Source organism: Alligator mississippiensis, chromosome 6 (assembly GCF_030867095.1).
Source record: "Alligator mississippiensis isolate rAllMis1 chromosome 6, rAllMis1, whole genome shotgun sequence".
NCBI lineage: Eukaryota > Metazoa > Chordata > Crocodylia > Alligatoridae > Alligator > Alligator mississippiensis.
This window is the reverse complement of record NC_081829.1, coordinates 54,091,887-54,109,083: the sequence shown is the minus strand read 5'-3', so window position 1 is coordinate 54,109,083 and position 17,197 is coordinate 54,091,887. Positions and strand designations below refer to the sequence as shown.

Here is a 17,197-nt window from a genome sequence, read left to right as displayed (position 1 = left end):
TAGCACTTTTTGATGTCTGTCACATGAGCTCAGTAGGATCAGACCAGATCAATATGTAACTGGGAATAAAGACCATTAAAGAGCAAACAAAATTTGACATGTTTCCCCTCAGTTCAGCATAACATTGATGACCAGGGATCCTGGTTTTCTCCTATAAAAATCCCCAATTTTTGGATTTAAAAAAGTAACCCCAAATCCACATTTTTCTATGATCAAAACAAAACACCACTCTCTCTCTCTCTGTCTCTCTCTGTATGTGTGTGTATATATATCTATCTCTATCTCCAAATATAAGTGTTGTTTCACTTTGAACATAGAAAAATGTGGATTTTGGGTTACTTTTCTAAATTTGAAAATTGGGGATTTTTTTTTTTTAAATCAGAGAAAACCAGGATCCCTGCTGATGACCCAGCAAGATGTTAAAAGATGTTATGATCTTCTGGATGAAATATGTTTGAGGTACCAGCAGCCTGCAGTTATGAATGATTCCACTGACCATTTTTTGCAAACTTTTATGATGGGTAAGGTGACCCCATATATTTAAATTAAGTTAATATATTTCCCCCCCTGCTACTTCACTAGGATATATTGTTTTTTACTTCCTACCCTAACTCCTTAAGAATAAGCATGCTGTGTTAAACATATGGCACATTTTATCCCTGAGGTGGCAGCATCTTTGGAATTGCATTTTTCATGGCAGGGAAGTTTGCATAAATGGTTGTACCTGTCTAAGTCGTGTCAAGAAACATGACTCTGTTTTCTGTATACAGTACATTGCAAGTCTTAGAGTAAATTTAAAAATAATTGACAAATAAACTATATAGGCTGACACTGCTGAACTCTGTTGGATTAACATAGAAATTGGTGAGACTGAAAACCAAGTGTATCAAAATCCACGCTGAATTTGTACTAGTTAATAAGAAGACGGACATTATTTTTATATTGAACTTTTTTGTTACATTCCTATCATAAATATGTAATCCATCACCTACCTACCATAATTAAACATATTCTGAATTACTTTTTCTTTGTAGCATTTAATGTATTGCTTATGGAAAGTGTTGACTGTAATGAAATTCCCAGAGCTCAAATCTCAACCACAAGAAAGTTGCTGCATAAAGTGGTGTTGTGGTCTTGCCTACACTGCTTTGTCAGTGTGCTTGAACTTTTATATACATCCCCCTCTAGCCATCAGGGTGTTACTTTTGCTGATTACTGAACCAGGCCAGATCCAAATTTGTAGTACAGAAGTGAAAGGGTTCATTAGAAATCTTGTAAACTATCCAGATGCCTTGATACTGTGCTTGATGTAAAATCGCTATGCATTTAGGTTAGTGGAACCATTTACTCTTTTTTGAGGCCAAATTGGGATTACTTCTACATGCTTTGTCAGAGGAATAAAGGATTGCTGCCAACGTGGGTGACTGTTGTTCAGAATGAAAGCATAGGGTAAAATTTTCAAAAGTGCCTCTGTGCATTTGGTTACAGTGAACATGATGGCTTTGAAATGCTATGTTGAAGAAAATGATGCTTTTGAAATGGTACTTTTGAAAAATTTACCTTCGACATTGCTTGTGCCCCCATTAAGAAGCAGGGAAGTAGGTTGTGACTTGGATTAATAAATTGCTGTGGACTGCTTGATACATAGGGTTTATGGCCAGGCCATGATTTAGCCCTATATTATGTAGACATATTTATTTTTTAAAGACAGTATTATTTTTTCATATGGCAGCTTTGAGCTATTTGAACCATTGCCAGAGCCTTTAAATGGAAATGATCAGGAAGGGGATAATTATCCTTCACACCAAACATTCAAATTCCCTACCATTGTTTAAAGACTTTACTTTTCAATTACTGACCATTTTTTCCTCAAATATTGTTATATAGCCATGTGACAAGGAAAAATCCTTCCTTTCCTCAGATGTGGCCTTGTAAATGGTATTATCTATTAGTTTTACCCACAGTTTTATTAGTGTTTTATGAAGTCTATTTTTAATAATGCTCTTGACTTGAGGTACTTCAGTAAATTTTACCCTATCTACTTATCACCTTAATGATCTAACAAACCTACCTGCCACGTATTTTTGTAGAAACTATTTAGCAAATATCTTTCATGAGTCATTAGAGAAAACTGTAATCTATTCAGACAATATGTGAATTTACGGAGTGATGAAATTTACATATTTTTTATCTGTATTAGTTAGCCAAATGTAGTTTTTAACATGCTATCTATAAAAGTACCAATGAATGCTGTTTCTTTGACAGAGACTTAAATTTGCTCAGTAGTTTAAATCTGCTCGGTAGATAGTGTATCGGGCTTCTTAATAATACACTGGGCATAACGTGATTTAGTTGCAATAGTGTACTTGTGTGATCTTCAGTATGACTACCAAGCAACAAATGGAGAGCAGTAACACGCTTCAAAGCAAATCAACATGATTTAGAGAATTGCAGATGCTGTATATATAAACAAGCTGCTCTCCACAATAGTTACTTTAATCAGTACCCAAAAAACCAAATTGACAGTTTCTTTTACAAGCATGAAAGAAGGGTGGGGAAGTTCAGTGTGCTCTGACTGTTCCTTGAGCTTGAAATACTAGATACAGCTTAGTCATTAAGATGTGTCCATTATACCATATTGCGAGCATATGGTTCTTTTGGTGCTTTCTAATAATTAGAGCCTGGATCTTGTAATGTGTTAAGATTCTGAATACTCTTAGGTCCTATTGATTTCAATGAGAATTTAGGATTCTGAATGCCTCGTTAGACTGGGCACTAGGAAGGCAGTCAAATGTTCACCTGTGGTTCTGTTAATAGTAGATATTGCTCTTTTGGGAGTGGTGTTGCACAGTATAGCAAATTTAAAAAACATACATTAAGGGGTGGAGTTGTATCTTCCTATGAATCATTGCTATCTAGGATCCTTGCTAGGACCTATTTTTTAAATATAAGCTGTTTGAGAGTGAATTGGTATCAGTGAATGGAGTATTCACTTTAAGATACAGTTTTGAGTTTGAAACGCATTGGTAATAATGAAAGGTAATAACTGTCAGCTGTTCTTTATTCTGAGAAAAAAATCTCACTCATTTTATTAGTCAATATGTACCCATATCACAATCTATTAATTGACAGCCTCAGCAGAGAGGCTAAGAATTTAGGTCTTGGGTATGTAATTAGTCTCTAGGAAGTCAATGTCATTATACTTATACGTAAGATTAGATATTTATACTTTCCTGAATCGGGACCTGGGAGTGATGCTAACTTTCAGTGGAGGTAGAGTAGCAAATACTTCACAAACTGGGTCTCTCTTGTTATGGAAATTTAGTAACCTTCTTATCTTCACAGAAAAAGAAGTAATCATCTTAATGATTCAGTGTGACAGTATTTTTTCCAGTGCTTGTTAATTTCATGGATAGAAAAGGTTTTGTTTCTAAGGCTGACAATTTAGCACTTCTTGCAAAACAAAATTCATAAAACTATGTAAGACAGGAATGGGCAAAATACAGCCCACAGGCCGGATCTGGCCCATGGAGGGACTTTGTCTGACCTGCGGTGGGTCCCTTGGTCCTGCCTGACTCAGGTGACATCTGGCCCTTAGCACATCCTGCTGCCCCGGGTGTGCAGTAGGGCTGAGGTGGCTCAATGGCTGGATTGCATTTCTAGGTAGCCCAGGTAGCAGCAGCTCCTTCTGACTGCCACTGCCACTGGCTGCCACCAATGGCCCCAGCCTCATGGTACTGGTAAGGACCCATGTGCAAGCTCTGGCCTTGCCATGGCCTGCCCTGTGCCTGCTCCAGATCTACCGTGACTGGAGTGAACTAGCTATGGACCAGCCAGGACTTGTGTGCACAGCCCTGGCCCTGGCCCACCCCGTGCCCACTCCAGACTGCCTGCCCATGATGAGCAGTGGTAGCAGCAGAGCCGGCCAAGCAGAAGCTGCTGCTGGGTGCAGGGGAAAAAGCAGCTGCTTCCTCCTTGCCGCTGCTGAGGCTTTCTTGCTGAAGCCACGTGGAGCCCACACCTAGGCTGTTCTGCAGTTCCTCTCCACTGCTGTCACTGCTGCCTCTGGGCTGCCCAGTGGGTGGTAGTGGAGAGGAGTCGCAGGATGACACGGGTGTGGGCTCTGGGTGACTGCAGCAAGAAAGGCCCAGCATTGGTGAGGGGGGAGGCCACTTTTCCTTCATGCCCAGCTTTAAAGACTTGGGTTTTACAAGTTAGTTTTGTTTAGTATATTCAGTGATGCTGAATTGTCAATAAAGAGAAGAAATCAGTCAAATGATAGCTCAAGGAGAGTAACATTAGAATGGTCTTTAAAGAAATATTTCTGTCCTTCTTGGTTGAAGTTTAAGATCTGGAACTGAGAGCAAGAGGGGGCAGGGAGGGGGAGAGAGAGAGAGAGAGAGAGAGAGAAGGGAAAAAAGTGGATGGATGGAAAAATCCTATTGTCTGCATTTTCCTAATTCTGTTTAATGTAAAGATTTTTTTTCTAATTTGACTAATATTTTAGTAGTAAGTGCCATACTTTCTCGCACCTGCTATTTTTAAAAATACTGAACTGTTCAGGGTTTTACATGAAGTTATAATTAAAGTGTATAGCTGTGTATAATGTACAGAAGGTAGAACAATGTTCTATAATCATCCAGGTTGGTATATGGATCCATTTTTTTTCCCTTTGCAAAAGATTCTGATTTTTGTTATGTGTGCACTATATAATGCCACAGGAATTTCTTAAATGTAATTTCCTAAATAGAAAATTACTCTCCTATAATTGTAGAAGAGCGGTTTGCTTTTGATGTGCTTAGTGAGCCTTGAGTTTAATGTTTTTCAGTCATATTATCAAGCTGCCATATTTGTTTCGCAGTTCATAGAAACTGTAAAGTTAACAGAGGAACACATTGGATGTCTCACTGAAGTTATCTATACCTTGAGGAAGGGACAAATGTTAAGAAAAATTCTTATATCCTAAAAAATGGTTTCTTTCCAGCTTGTTAGCTATATGATTTATTAATTATACTGTTAGTTAAAGAATATATTATCATGTCTACCTTAATACAGGACGGGGGGGGGGGGGTGTCTGATTGACAAGTTTAATCAGTTTGAAAGATTTTATGCATTATTCCCTTCTTTTAAAATGGTGAATGATATTAGAGCTAGTTTAAATGTTGGTGCACATCCAACTACTATTACAGGAGGCCTAATCTGTAAATATATTTATACACACAACTTGGCATTAGTAGTGATGATTGTTGTGTATGTTAAAGCAGGGCATTGCCAACCTTTTTAAATTGAGGATCAGCAAACCGCCAACCGGAAGTGGCTGTGGACCGGCAAACTGCAGACCGGCAGCCAAACCTTTTTTATATTCAGTACAAAAAAGGGTTGGCTGCTGGTCCACCATATGCTGGTCATTTCCAATCCACATTTTGCCACTCTGCAGTCACTTCCAGTGACACTGCGTGAGGCCCCGCAGCCAGAACTTCCGTCTAGAACAACCGTAAAGACACTTTCACCCGGCAGGTGGGAGGGAAGTGCCAAACCTCAGTCACAGCAGTCACCACCACAGGATAGGATGGGCCAGCCCTCTTGTGGGCTTGCAACCAGCCCTTCACGGCCTGGCACTGGGCTGTGGCCTGAGGTTTGGGAACCCCAGTTTTAAAGCATTCATCACCATAGTACCAAATATACACTACAGACAGAATATAAAATACTTACTTACAGAAGGAACAAATCTAGGTGGGAGTCACCTGTAAATTCTGACTCTACTTGATGAAGACATACACAATAGGTGAATGTGTGCTGAAGATATACATTTTATATTCAGTTATTTGGAAAGCACACATTCCTCAGATTCTTCCCCTTCCCTTCCCCCTCTTCCCTTATCTAGATTCTAGTCTAGGGGGTGAGAAAGGAAGAATCCTTCAGTTTCTACTTGGCTGGTTTCTGGTTGGATTTTAACTTTATAAAAAGTAGTACTCCAGGACCATGCATTAGACTTTGAATTGAAGCAGCCTTTACCTGATACAGTACTCATATATTCTGTTTTTGTCTTCTGTCAAGAAAACAGATCACTGATTTGTGAAGCAGTTGTATTCCAGCAAGCATGTTTCACCTTTCTAGCCTCAAGTAGTATAAAGTATGATTAGCTTGTCATTCAGCAGGAGAGGACACACCTCTTGCCTTATTGGCAAGGGGAAATAAAGGCATATCTGGTCTCTATTTCTATATGCAATCCCTGGAGCAGAGAGTTCATCTTAGATCAAGGTATTATACATCCCTATTATAATCAATGTACAAATATTTTGAGTTAAGTTAGAGGTTACAGTTTCTGTGAACTTCAAAATACATCCTTCTGCCAATCAACCTCATCTTCATCTCCTTCAGAATGACCAGTTACCTTCAATTCAAGTTGTTATTTTTCACCAGATATTGGAACGTTCGTGTAAGTATGTTATTTACAGGAGATGAGAAGGATGTCTTGAGCTGTGTCTTTCACACTTCTGGCAAGGCTGCCTAAATGGTCTTATTCTTTCTCTTTTAAGTATTAAACAAAAATATCTACATGGCTATACACTTTGGTACTTTGCAAATGAAGGCTTTCAAGGAATAAGAGCAACATTTTGATATTAAGGAATAAATCAAGCTGTCTTCCAGCTATGTTGCCCATCCTACCAGATTACAAAGGGAAGTTATTTGTACCTCATAATTAGCATTCTTGAGGCCCCTGGAAGAAGTGCATTTAAAGGTGCAATAGAATATGATGCATGATCCCCACAATAACACAGGATGCATGATTGTGGCACCACACATCAGATTGTATCACACCATACTGTCAGTGCAGGTGCAGCCCGGTTGATTCTGGGCTTTCCCTGCACTGGTAAATAGCAAGCTCCTAAGGCTGGGAGCCAGGGTCAGCTGATGGTTCCTAGCTTTGGGAGATCATGGTGTGCTCCAGTGCCTGGGAACTTGAATCAGCTGACAGCTTCCAGTCTCGGAGGGTACTTGGTGTGGCACCATGGCTTCGAGACCCTGACTGGCCACACATAAAATCAATGGTGTGATAGAAACCAGCTGCAAAGCTATCACACATTTTGTATAATAATTATGTGGCTTATTCCTTGTTTTATCATGCCATTAGCTGCATTAACAGGTGACTGGGTAGCTACTTCAGACACGATTAACTGGTTAATCTTGTCTGAAATATAACATGTGTTGGAAGCTTGAAATAACCAATGGATTTCGTATCAAATGTGACCTTCTTTGTAGCAATAAAAAAACTGTTCTGCAGCATAATAGGCTTTGTCTGTATTCCTTACACAAGCAAAACTGAAACAAATCTGGATAAAAGTTAGAAGCTTTTGAGATGAGACCATCACTGCTTTCTTGATTATTTTTCTTGAACATTGAGATTTGTTCCTGAATAATTATTTCCTCAATCAGGGCCAAATATTATGTCTTGAGTGTTGGAAATTTTCCTTCAACACTTCAGCAAAAACAGTTAATATCAGCAGTGAAAATCAAGCATTTTCTAACTTTAACTAATTAGTCTGAAAATTCTGAGTGAGTTTAACAAAATGTGAAATGTTTTGCATTTGAGATGCTTATGTGCTCTGTGACCGCTGTGCCCATCCTGGGTACCCGTTTTTCTGGTAGCTCCCCCCAATTCCCGCCTGCCACGACTGGATCTAAATACAATTTACGGGGGGGGAGGAACAGTTGTTAGATACCAGTACCCTGGTAATAAACACACGGGTCAGATCTTCATTGCAAGTGCTTTATTACAGTTAGTCTGGCTCTCTCTCTCTCTTTAAACTTGGATTCCTCGGGCTTGCTGCGGGGTTCCCACGGTCTGCTATCTGGGAGTAACGCAGGGCCACTGGTTTGCTTGTTACTTAATAATCGGCCATTAACAAGGTCATTAACGGCTGATTGCTGCCAATATCGGGATTCCCCTGGCTGCGGCTTATGCCGGCTTATGAAGCCCGGCTTTGTCAATTTCCTTTCCTGTTACACAATAATCAGCCGTTAAGAAGGCAATTAACGGCTGATTGACACCACTATTGGGATTCCCCGGCTGCGGCTTGTGCCGGCTTCTAAAGCCCGGCTTCGTCAATTTCTTTTCCTTTCGCTTTCTGCAGTCTCTGCTTCCCCTTTTCCTTCTGGAGAGAGCTCGGGGTTACCGGGGCTACAGTACCATGTCAGGGCTTCTTCGCCCTTTTCTCCCTGCCTCTTCTTTTCTCTTCTCCCCCCTCTCGCTCAGGGAATTCCCACACTGAGCCCCCCCAGAGCTGCGGGTGGCTTCCGCGCCGCCGCTTCATTGATAACTCACCGCTGAGGTTGTCTTCTATCAGATAGGATGCAATCCGGGTAAGGACGTCTCAATTCCCCTCAAAAACTCCTAATTCTGTCTTGGAGTGTCCCTTCTGGTTCCTTTCCACAAGTGCATGCCCGAAGGCACCCTTGGGAAGTTTCCTTCCCTTTTTATTGCACTTTCCTGGCTCCGTATTGGCTGCCTGAGGTTATTCATCCATTTCTTGGATGTCTTCATCTCCGGCAGCTGCTCCCTCATTTTAGTAACTGCGTCGTGGCTGCGGCGCTGTTACATGCTCAAATAACTCATCAGTGACAGTTTTAAATCTTTGGCATTCCATTGATAAGGACAAATTGTTGTCTCTATATCAGAAAAAGAATCTCTTAAAAAAATCATGTTAGTAATCATCCAAAACATGCCATGTTCCTGTCATGATTTTGAATGATTGCACAACATGTGCAGTATATGAATTATTTTGTAAATCATTAAAATATATGTTTTTAAATGTAAGACACTGAAAGTTTAGAACAGTTTCTTATGTATTTTATACTGCATTTATCTAATTTGGATTTCAGTATGATGGCAGTTCTTCAGAGGAAACGGGGGATATAAAATAATCAATGGTATTAGACATTGTGGGCTGTATCATCCCATTAATTTTTAAGCAGAAGACTTTATTGATTTCAGTCAGTGGTTCTTAAAAAATCGTTGGTGCAATATGGTTTTTGTGCACTGCATAGGAATAATCTTCTGCCAGCACTATACTAGCCTGAAAAATGCTCTAAATGAAAAGCTATTTGTGGTTTGGAAATATTTTAAGGCCAAATCCTATCACTAGTGGATAGCTTGGTTACCCAGTTTCTCTGGAGTTCCTTATGTAGATCCTTCTTCCCTCGCTTATTCCCGAGTGTGATGTCAGGGGCCTTATGGGTGATACGGCTTGCTGGTAACGTAGCCCCTCCCCTCGACTCGCCTGCCACAACTTTGCTGTTAATTTTCAAGAGAAGGGTTCAGTGAAGATCTTCCCAGAGGGGCTTCCTGACAAAGGCTGTACTCACGGTAGTTTTGTGTGATGTTCCATGAGGCTCCACCTCCCCTACACCCCGTCCACTCACCAACCGGTTATGTGATGGTCCGACATTGGCCTTGGGTCTGGCGGGCTTGCCTGCAGTCTACTTTGGGGGAAAGGAAGAGCACTCAGCTGATTGGCTCTGCCGGCTCGTGTCCATCAGGTCTTGATGCCCAGAACCTTTACCCCTATCCCTGGGACTTTCCTCCTTTCCTTTTTTTTCCTTTCCTTCTGTAGTAGTAAAAAAAAATATTCTTCTGGAGAGGAGCGGGATGTGGAGCCACCTCCTCTTCCCCAGTTATCTACAGGGGGTCCAAAACCCCTCCCCTGTTCTGCTTCTTCCGGGGGGGGGTGCCTGCCTCTCCTGGTCAGGCTCCCGCAGAGAGCTGCAGTGATTCCCCTACTCTGTTGCTGGTGGGGGCTCAAAGTTCTCCCCTGTGCCGCTTGCCAGTGCTGCGCCGGCTGCGCTATGCCTTTTCCTGGTGGGAGACTCAGCACGCCGAGCATGCTGCCTGCCAACTTGCTCTCCCTCTAGCTCCTCCTCCTCTCCGCGGGTTCCGTTGGGGCTTTTAATCTTCCCCGTGGTGGCCATGCCAGCTGTCGCGACTGGTCCAGCCATTCTCCGCATGGGGAACAGCTGCTTAAACAGCCGGCATAATGCCGGCTTGCGTGGCCGCGGCTGCGGCTGCCGCCGTGGTCCTGGCTCCTGTGCTGCCGGACTGGCTGGAGGTAAGTTCTCCCCTCGGGGGGTCTGCTTCTGGGTTTTGGGCCCCCCCGGTGTTCACCCTCGCCTCCTTTAGAGCCTGTGGGGGCATGTCACCGCCACAGACCTCCCCCCTTAAGTCGCCTTGTGGCGGCAGGACTCTTCGTGGTGTTTTGTACAGTTTGATGTCCCTCATCATGGATGTGACACGCTTCTTCTGGGTGGTCTGGACTCCCCCATCTGGATAGAAAATCAGCCACAAAATTATCCTTGCCCGGGTGGTGTATCACTGTAAATGTGAAAGCCTGTAATGTCAAGGCCCAGTGAGTGATTCGGGCGTTTACGCTTTGGTTTTTTGTTAACCATTGTAATGGGGCGTGATCCATCACTACTATGAACTCTCTCCCCATTAGGTAGTATTTGAAGTACTCTATGGTCCAGCGTATTGCCAGGCACTCCCTTTTGACCGTGGCATACCTGGTCTCAGTGCGGCTGAGCTTCTGCTGGCAAAGGCAATCGGGAGTTCTTCGTCCTCCCATTTCTGCAGTAATAGCCCCCAGGGCATGACCTGATGCATCTGTCTGTAAAATAAAAGGAGCATCCAAATTAGGGGTGTGCATCATAACATCATGGTGTATTGCCTCCTTCAAGTTTCTGAAGCTTCTTCTCGTCTCTGGTGTCCACTTCAAGGTTGCTGCGGAGGCTCCAGCCAATGCATCCATGAGGGGTGCGGAGAGACTCGCAAAATATGGTATAAACCGGCGATAATAATTAATGAGCCCCAAGAAGGAACACAGCTGTCTGTGAGTGCCTGGTTCCTGAAACTGTTTTATGGCTTCAATCTTATTGGTTAGAGTCTGTATCATTCCCCAACCTACCTGAAACCATAGGTATGCCGTCTCTCTTCCCACTAGCTTGCATTTCCTGGGGTTGGCGGTTAGTGCTGCTGTTTGGAGCTCTTCCAGTATGGCTCTCAAGGCTTTGAGGTGTTGTTGCCAATTGGGAGTAAATATGATGATATCATAGATATATGCCACTGCATATGCTGCGTGTGGTGCCAGCAATGTATCCATCAGCCTCTGGAAGGTGGCGGCTGCGCCATTGAGGCCAAAGGGCATCTGTATGAACTTGAATAAGCCCCAAGGGGTTCCAAATGAGGTCTTGGCACAATCTGTTAGGCACATGGGGCTCTGCCAATACCCTTTGGCCAGGTCTAGAGTAGGTATATATTGCGCTTCACCGATCCTCTCGATGACGTGAGTAATATGCGGCATCGGAAAAGCATCAAAGGTTGTCAGGGCATTTATTTTCCTAAATTCTATACATAGGTGAAGTGACCCACCGGGTTTATCCACTGGCACAATGGGGCTGCGTCAGGGGCTCCAGGAGGGTTGAATAATCCTGTGCGCCTGCATCTTTGCTATCTCCTGCCATATTTCCTGCTGCCACTGCTGGGGTATCGGCTGTCACCTTTCCCTAACCAGCGCACCTGGGGTGTTCTGATCTCATGTTCAATCCCTGTCACTCACCCTGGGGTCTCTTGGAACACCGCCCGGAACTCCTCTATTAAGGCTAACATCTCCCGTTGTTGCTCACTGTCCAGTTCTTTACCCATTTGCATGGACTCTTCCCCTGTGGCTTTGCTCAGTCTGGGGCAGGGTGGTCCTAGATCCTCTTCTGTCTTATCTTCTTGTGCCATCCACCCCTGCGGGGTTTTCTACTCTTTTAGGAAGTTCACATGGTAAATTTGGCATTCCTGGCGGTGGCCCGGTTTGAGTAATTCATAATCGACCGGCCCCACTTGCCGTATTACTGTAAATGGGACTTGCCACATTGCGAGCTGCTTGCTTGAAGTGATAGGAATCAACACCAAAACCCTATCCCTGGGCTGGAAAGTTCGGACTCTTGCCCTCTTATTATAGTGGATTTCATGTTGCTCCTGGGCGTTCCTCAAATTCTGGCCTGCGATTCATTGGGCCCTCATGATCCAGTCCTGTAATTCCTGGTGGTATCTTTCCGTGGATACTCCTAATGCCGTCGGCCATTCCCATTTTTCCCTGATAAGCTGTAACAGCCCCCTGGGGCTGTGGCCATACACTAACTGGACTGGGGAGTATTGTGTTGATTCTTGGGGGGCGTCCCCTAGGGTGAACAACAGTGGCGTTAGGATGGTATCCCACCGCCAAGGATCTTCTTGCGAGCAGTGCCTGAGCAATTGCTTGATTGTGCCATTCAGCCTCTCCACCAGACCGTTCATTTGGGGATGGTATACCGAGGTCTTCAACTGGGCGATGCCAAGGGTTTTACACAGGGCCTTCATCACACCAGACATAAAATTGGTCCCCTGGTCCGTAAGTATTTCTCGGGGTGTGCCCACTCGCCCTATCAATCTGAGTAATTCCTCTGCCACTCGCGTTGCTGTAATTGACCTCAGAGGAACCGCCTCTGGGAACCGAGTGGCATAATCCACCAAAACCAAAATGTATTGATAGCCATTATATGACTTCGGGAGTGGGGCTACTATGTCCAGCACGATCCTGGAAAATGGGGTTTCTATTATTGGCATGGGGCGCAATGGTGCCCTAGGCGGCCTCCACTCTTGAGCCCTTTGGCACTCCGGGCAAGCGGCCCCCCACCTTTCTACATCCTCTTGCAGGTGGGGCCAAAAGAATTCTTGGATCAGCCTAGCCCGGGTCTTAGTGCATCCCAAATGACCTCCCACTGGGGAGTCATGAGCCAATCTCCGTACGGCACACTGGAGCGGGGCCGGGACTACTAACTGCCTCCCCTCCAAGGTGCCCCCCTCGTCCCGTTGGACCTGATACAGCAAACCCCCAATTGCCTCAAACCCGTCATGCATTCGCGATGTTCCCTCTCTGGGCTCTTTGGGCCCCAGCTGCTGGACTTCCGAGTCTTCTTGTTGGGCCCGGTGAAACTGGGCTGCACTCACCAGCTGCTCCAAATTAATGCTGCCCAATGACCCTTCGCTGGAGAGCACGGGGCTTTCACCAGCCCAGCCTTCTCCCCTTTTGAGCCGCTTTCTCTCTTCTTTGGTAGCCCGTACCCTTTCAAGCACAGTGTAGAATGGCCCCCATTCTCTCCCAAGGATCATCTCACATGCTAAGGATGGGGCCAGTCCGACCTGCAGCTCGCTGCAGAACTCCATTACCCTGACCGGCAGATAAGAACTCCAAAACTGCATTTCCCCACCTAGTATACAGGTCATCGTGATGAGCTCAGCGTCCTTATTCCCAGTTTGTGGGGTGAGGTCTGCACAGAGTAGGGATTGGGAACACCCTGTATCCAGAGTTGCCCGGACGGCCTTGCCTCCTATCTAGGCGGTGACTACAGGGCGGTTCCACCCTCCTTCTTGAGTGCTGAACCCAAAACTGCAGTCCATGGGCTCTCCCTTTTCCATCTCTTTGCCCTTCTCCCGGGGTGGAGTATATCCCGCTGGCCTGCAGCTCAACTCATTTAGGCCCATCCCGCATTCTCGGGCGATGTGTCCTGTCCGCCCACAATGATAACATACCACCCCTTTTGGGGGTCCTCTCCTCAGACCAGTCTGCTGCTCCCCTTCATTCGTTAGGTTTTCCTTCAAGACCCGTAAGCCTCTCCCACCTCCTCTTTCCCTTCCGGAGTTATCAAAAGCCTCTGCCAAGTAGAGGGCTTCCTCACTGGTCTGTGGTTGGTGTCTCCACACCCATCTCTGGGTGTCTTCTTCTAAGTCCCAGAGGAACTGCTCTAACAAGATTTGGTCCATCACCCCCTCATGATCAAACTTGCCTGCCGGTAACCACTTATGAAGAGAGTCCCATAAGGATTGTAATAAGCCATGGGGTCGCTTAGCTTCTCTTGGTTTTCAGGCCTGAAATGCCTTCCTGTAACTTTCCAGGGAGATCTCCAACCTACAGAGGATTGCTGCCTTGACAGCCTCATAATCCCGGGCTTCCTCCCTCGACAGGGCCTGATAGGCGGCTTGGGCCTGATCAATCACCAACGCACCTAGCTGGTGTCCCCACTGACTACGATCCAGCCCCGTCTGGATAGCAGTCCTCTCAAAGGCCTCTATATAAGCTTCGGGGTCAGCTTCCCTTGTCATTTGGGGCATCTTGAATAGAGCAGTATTACACTGCATCCACTCTTGCTGGTGGGCTCCCTGCAACTGCTGCACCTCCAGCACTTGCCCTATGGCCTGAATGGCCTGCGTAAGCAACTTGGCATGAGCTATTGCCAATGGTTGCATTTTGGGTCATGTCCAGGTCAGGATCTCTGTCCCATTGGTGCCGAAGAGGTTCCCAGCCAGTGCACCACTGTGATGTCAGGGGCCTTATGGGTGACATGGCTTGCTGGTAATGTAGCCCCTCCCTTCAATTCTCCTGCCATGACTTTGCTGTTAATTATCAAGAGAAGGATTCAGTGAAGATCTTCCCAGAGGAGCTTCCCGACAAAGGCTGTACTCATGGTAGTTTGGAACGATGTTCCACGGGGCTCCACCTCCCCTACACCCCATCCATTCACCAACTGGTTATGTGATGGTCCGACGTTGGCCTTGGGTCTGGCGGGCTTGCCCGCAGTCTGCTTTGGGGGAAGGGAAGAGCGCTCGGCTGATTGGCTCTGCTGGCTCATGTCCATCAGGTCTCGATGCCCAGACCCTTTACCCCTATCCCTGGGACTTTCCTCATTTCCTCTTTTTTCCTTTCCTTCTGTAGCAGTCAAAAAAAAAAATTCTTCTGGAGAGGAGCGGGATGTGGAGCTGCGTCCTCTTCCTCAGCTATCTACAGGGGGTCCAAAACCCCTCCCCTGCTCTGCGTCTCCTGGTCAGGCTCCTGCAGGGAGATGCAGTGCTTCCCCTGCTCTGTCTCCAGCAGGGGCTCAAAGTTCTCCCCTGTGCCGCTTGCCAGTGCTGCGACGTCTGTGCTATGCCTTTTCCTGGTGGGAGCCTCAGCGTGCCGTGCGTGCTGCCCACCAACTCACTGTCCCTCTGGCTCCTCCTCCTCCCCGCGGGTTCTGTTGGGGCTTTTAAACTTCCCCGTGGTGGCCATGCCTGCTATCAAGATTGGTCCAGCCATTTCCTGCATGGGGAACAACTGCTTAAACAGCCGGTGTAACGGCGGCTCGCGCAGCTGTGGCTGTGGCTGCCACCGTGGTCCCGGCTCCTGCGCTGCCAGACCGGCCGGAGGTAAGTTCCCTCCTCGGGGGTCTGCTTCTGGGTTTTGGGCTCCCTGGTGTTCACCCTCACCCTCCTTTAGAGCCTGTGGGGGCATGTCGCTGCCACACCGAGGCTAAGAAGTATTTCAGGATACTATAGATTTTTTGATGGCTACAGTATGTGAGTTTATAATAGCCCTTGTCACATCCTTGCTCCTCTGGCCTTTCTCCAGAAATGGTAGTTGGTTGGTTGCATAACATGCATTTAGGATTTCACTAATCTTGTGACCCTAACCAAGTTTAGGGTGATCTAAATGCTGGAGCCTGCAAGTTCACCTTAAAATGGCACGCCAGATGAAAAATTTGGGCATTTTTACACATGCTTTCTGATTAGAATGCATTGGAGCAGGCTTGATTAGTTGGGTCTGCTGGAAACGCTCCAGCATGCTGCAGCATCTCATGTATTCACTGTCCCTGCTTTTCAAAATAGTGTCAGGGGCACTTTAACTAAAGCTTGTTGAGTAAGCTTTAGTTAAAACACCCCTGCTATCATTTTGAAACTTGGGATGCTGAATACACAAGTCACCAAGAGCTGCACTAATTAAAACACTCCTCTCCTCCCCCACCCCAGAGCATGTGTATAGGTTTCCTAACTTTAGATAAGCATGGGCTAACCTCACCTAACAAATGCTTGTATGGGTTCCATAACACAACCCCAGGGCCAAGAAAGCCCAGCAACTCTCCACAGTCCTAAGTCTGTGCTGTGTTTCTTTCTTCCCCTCAATACTGATTAGACTACTTTTATCCTTGTGGACCTGCCAGCCCCTCCCCCCCCAACTTACTTGCCTACCATGCTGCCTTCTAGCAAGTGGTGAATGCTTGCACATGGTGATCCTGGCTCCAATTTAGGCAGTTTAAAGAAACCCTCTAACCCTGAGCCAGGTCCTGTGACTGCTTGTTTGTACCCTATATGTGCTGAGGAACAGGGAACCTTCTTGGAGCTGTTCTGCTTGGCAAGGAGAGGATGTAAATGAATTTTGAAATCTTCCTCCATCCTCTTGTCACTGAGTTGGAAGACCCTGTAAAATACTTGGTTTTAGGGATTATTTCATAAATTTTGGAGAAATTGATGAACTGCTAAGAGATGGCCAGTTAGCTCCAATATCTGTATGTCCAGTGTCATGACCACAATAGCGCTAAAACACAATGAAAAACAAATTGCCTGGATCAGCAAATGCCTTTTGTCATCTACTTTATCTTGGTGGGAAATGGTTTTTGGATGGCCACCAGAGTATGTGCTACCAAACACTACTGCTGTAGTACTAGCTTTGTCAAATCTATGCTAATTGTTGAGTAAATAATTATTGATGGTTGTACGAAGCAATTAACCTCTACTGTAAAATGACTTATGTTGGAGACTAACAGAGCTGATCTGTTGCAAACAGATCAGAACTCAAGGGATTATCAGGATTAGGAATGCCCTTTCATTATGCAGGTACCACCTCATTAATTTAGCCTCTTGGTTGACTAGACAGTGAGCAAAGAGGTAAGGATAATAGGAGGGCCAAAGGGCCATGAACAGGGTAGAGTTGTTAGTTGTTCTTGTAGCATCAGGGTGTCCTCAGAAAGGTAATTAATGGGAAATTACCAATGTGTTGGGAAGCCATATTTAGTTCACGCTCTTGCTAGTTGTAAGTAGTTGTTCCTCATTGTTAAAATGTTGCTGAGTTAATGTTGCTAGGCAGAAGACCAGGATGAAGGTGACAGAAGAGCAAGTGGCTGCGTAAGTGGCCAGCATTAGGATTGAAGTTGAATTATCTGAAGTATCTGAACAGAAAAGACTTAATAGGTATGTCCTGCATGTGGCCAGTAAAGTTTTTGTTGAACTTGTTCTCTGCTATATCTCTGTGATAGCCAACCTTTTTGGCAGGTATGTCACAAATTGAGTCACATGCCCTCCCTAAGT

General features: G+C 45.3%; 1 protein-coding gene across 1 annotated transcript in view; it reads left to right on the top strand.

The window, feature by feature from the left end:
* CTNNA3 (catenin alpha 3) overlaps positions 1 to 17,197 on the top strand; it is a 1,574,321-nt gene that overhangs the window by 174,803 nt on the left and 1,382,321 nt on the right.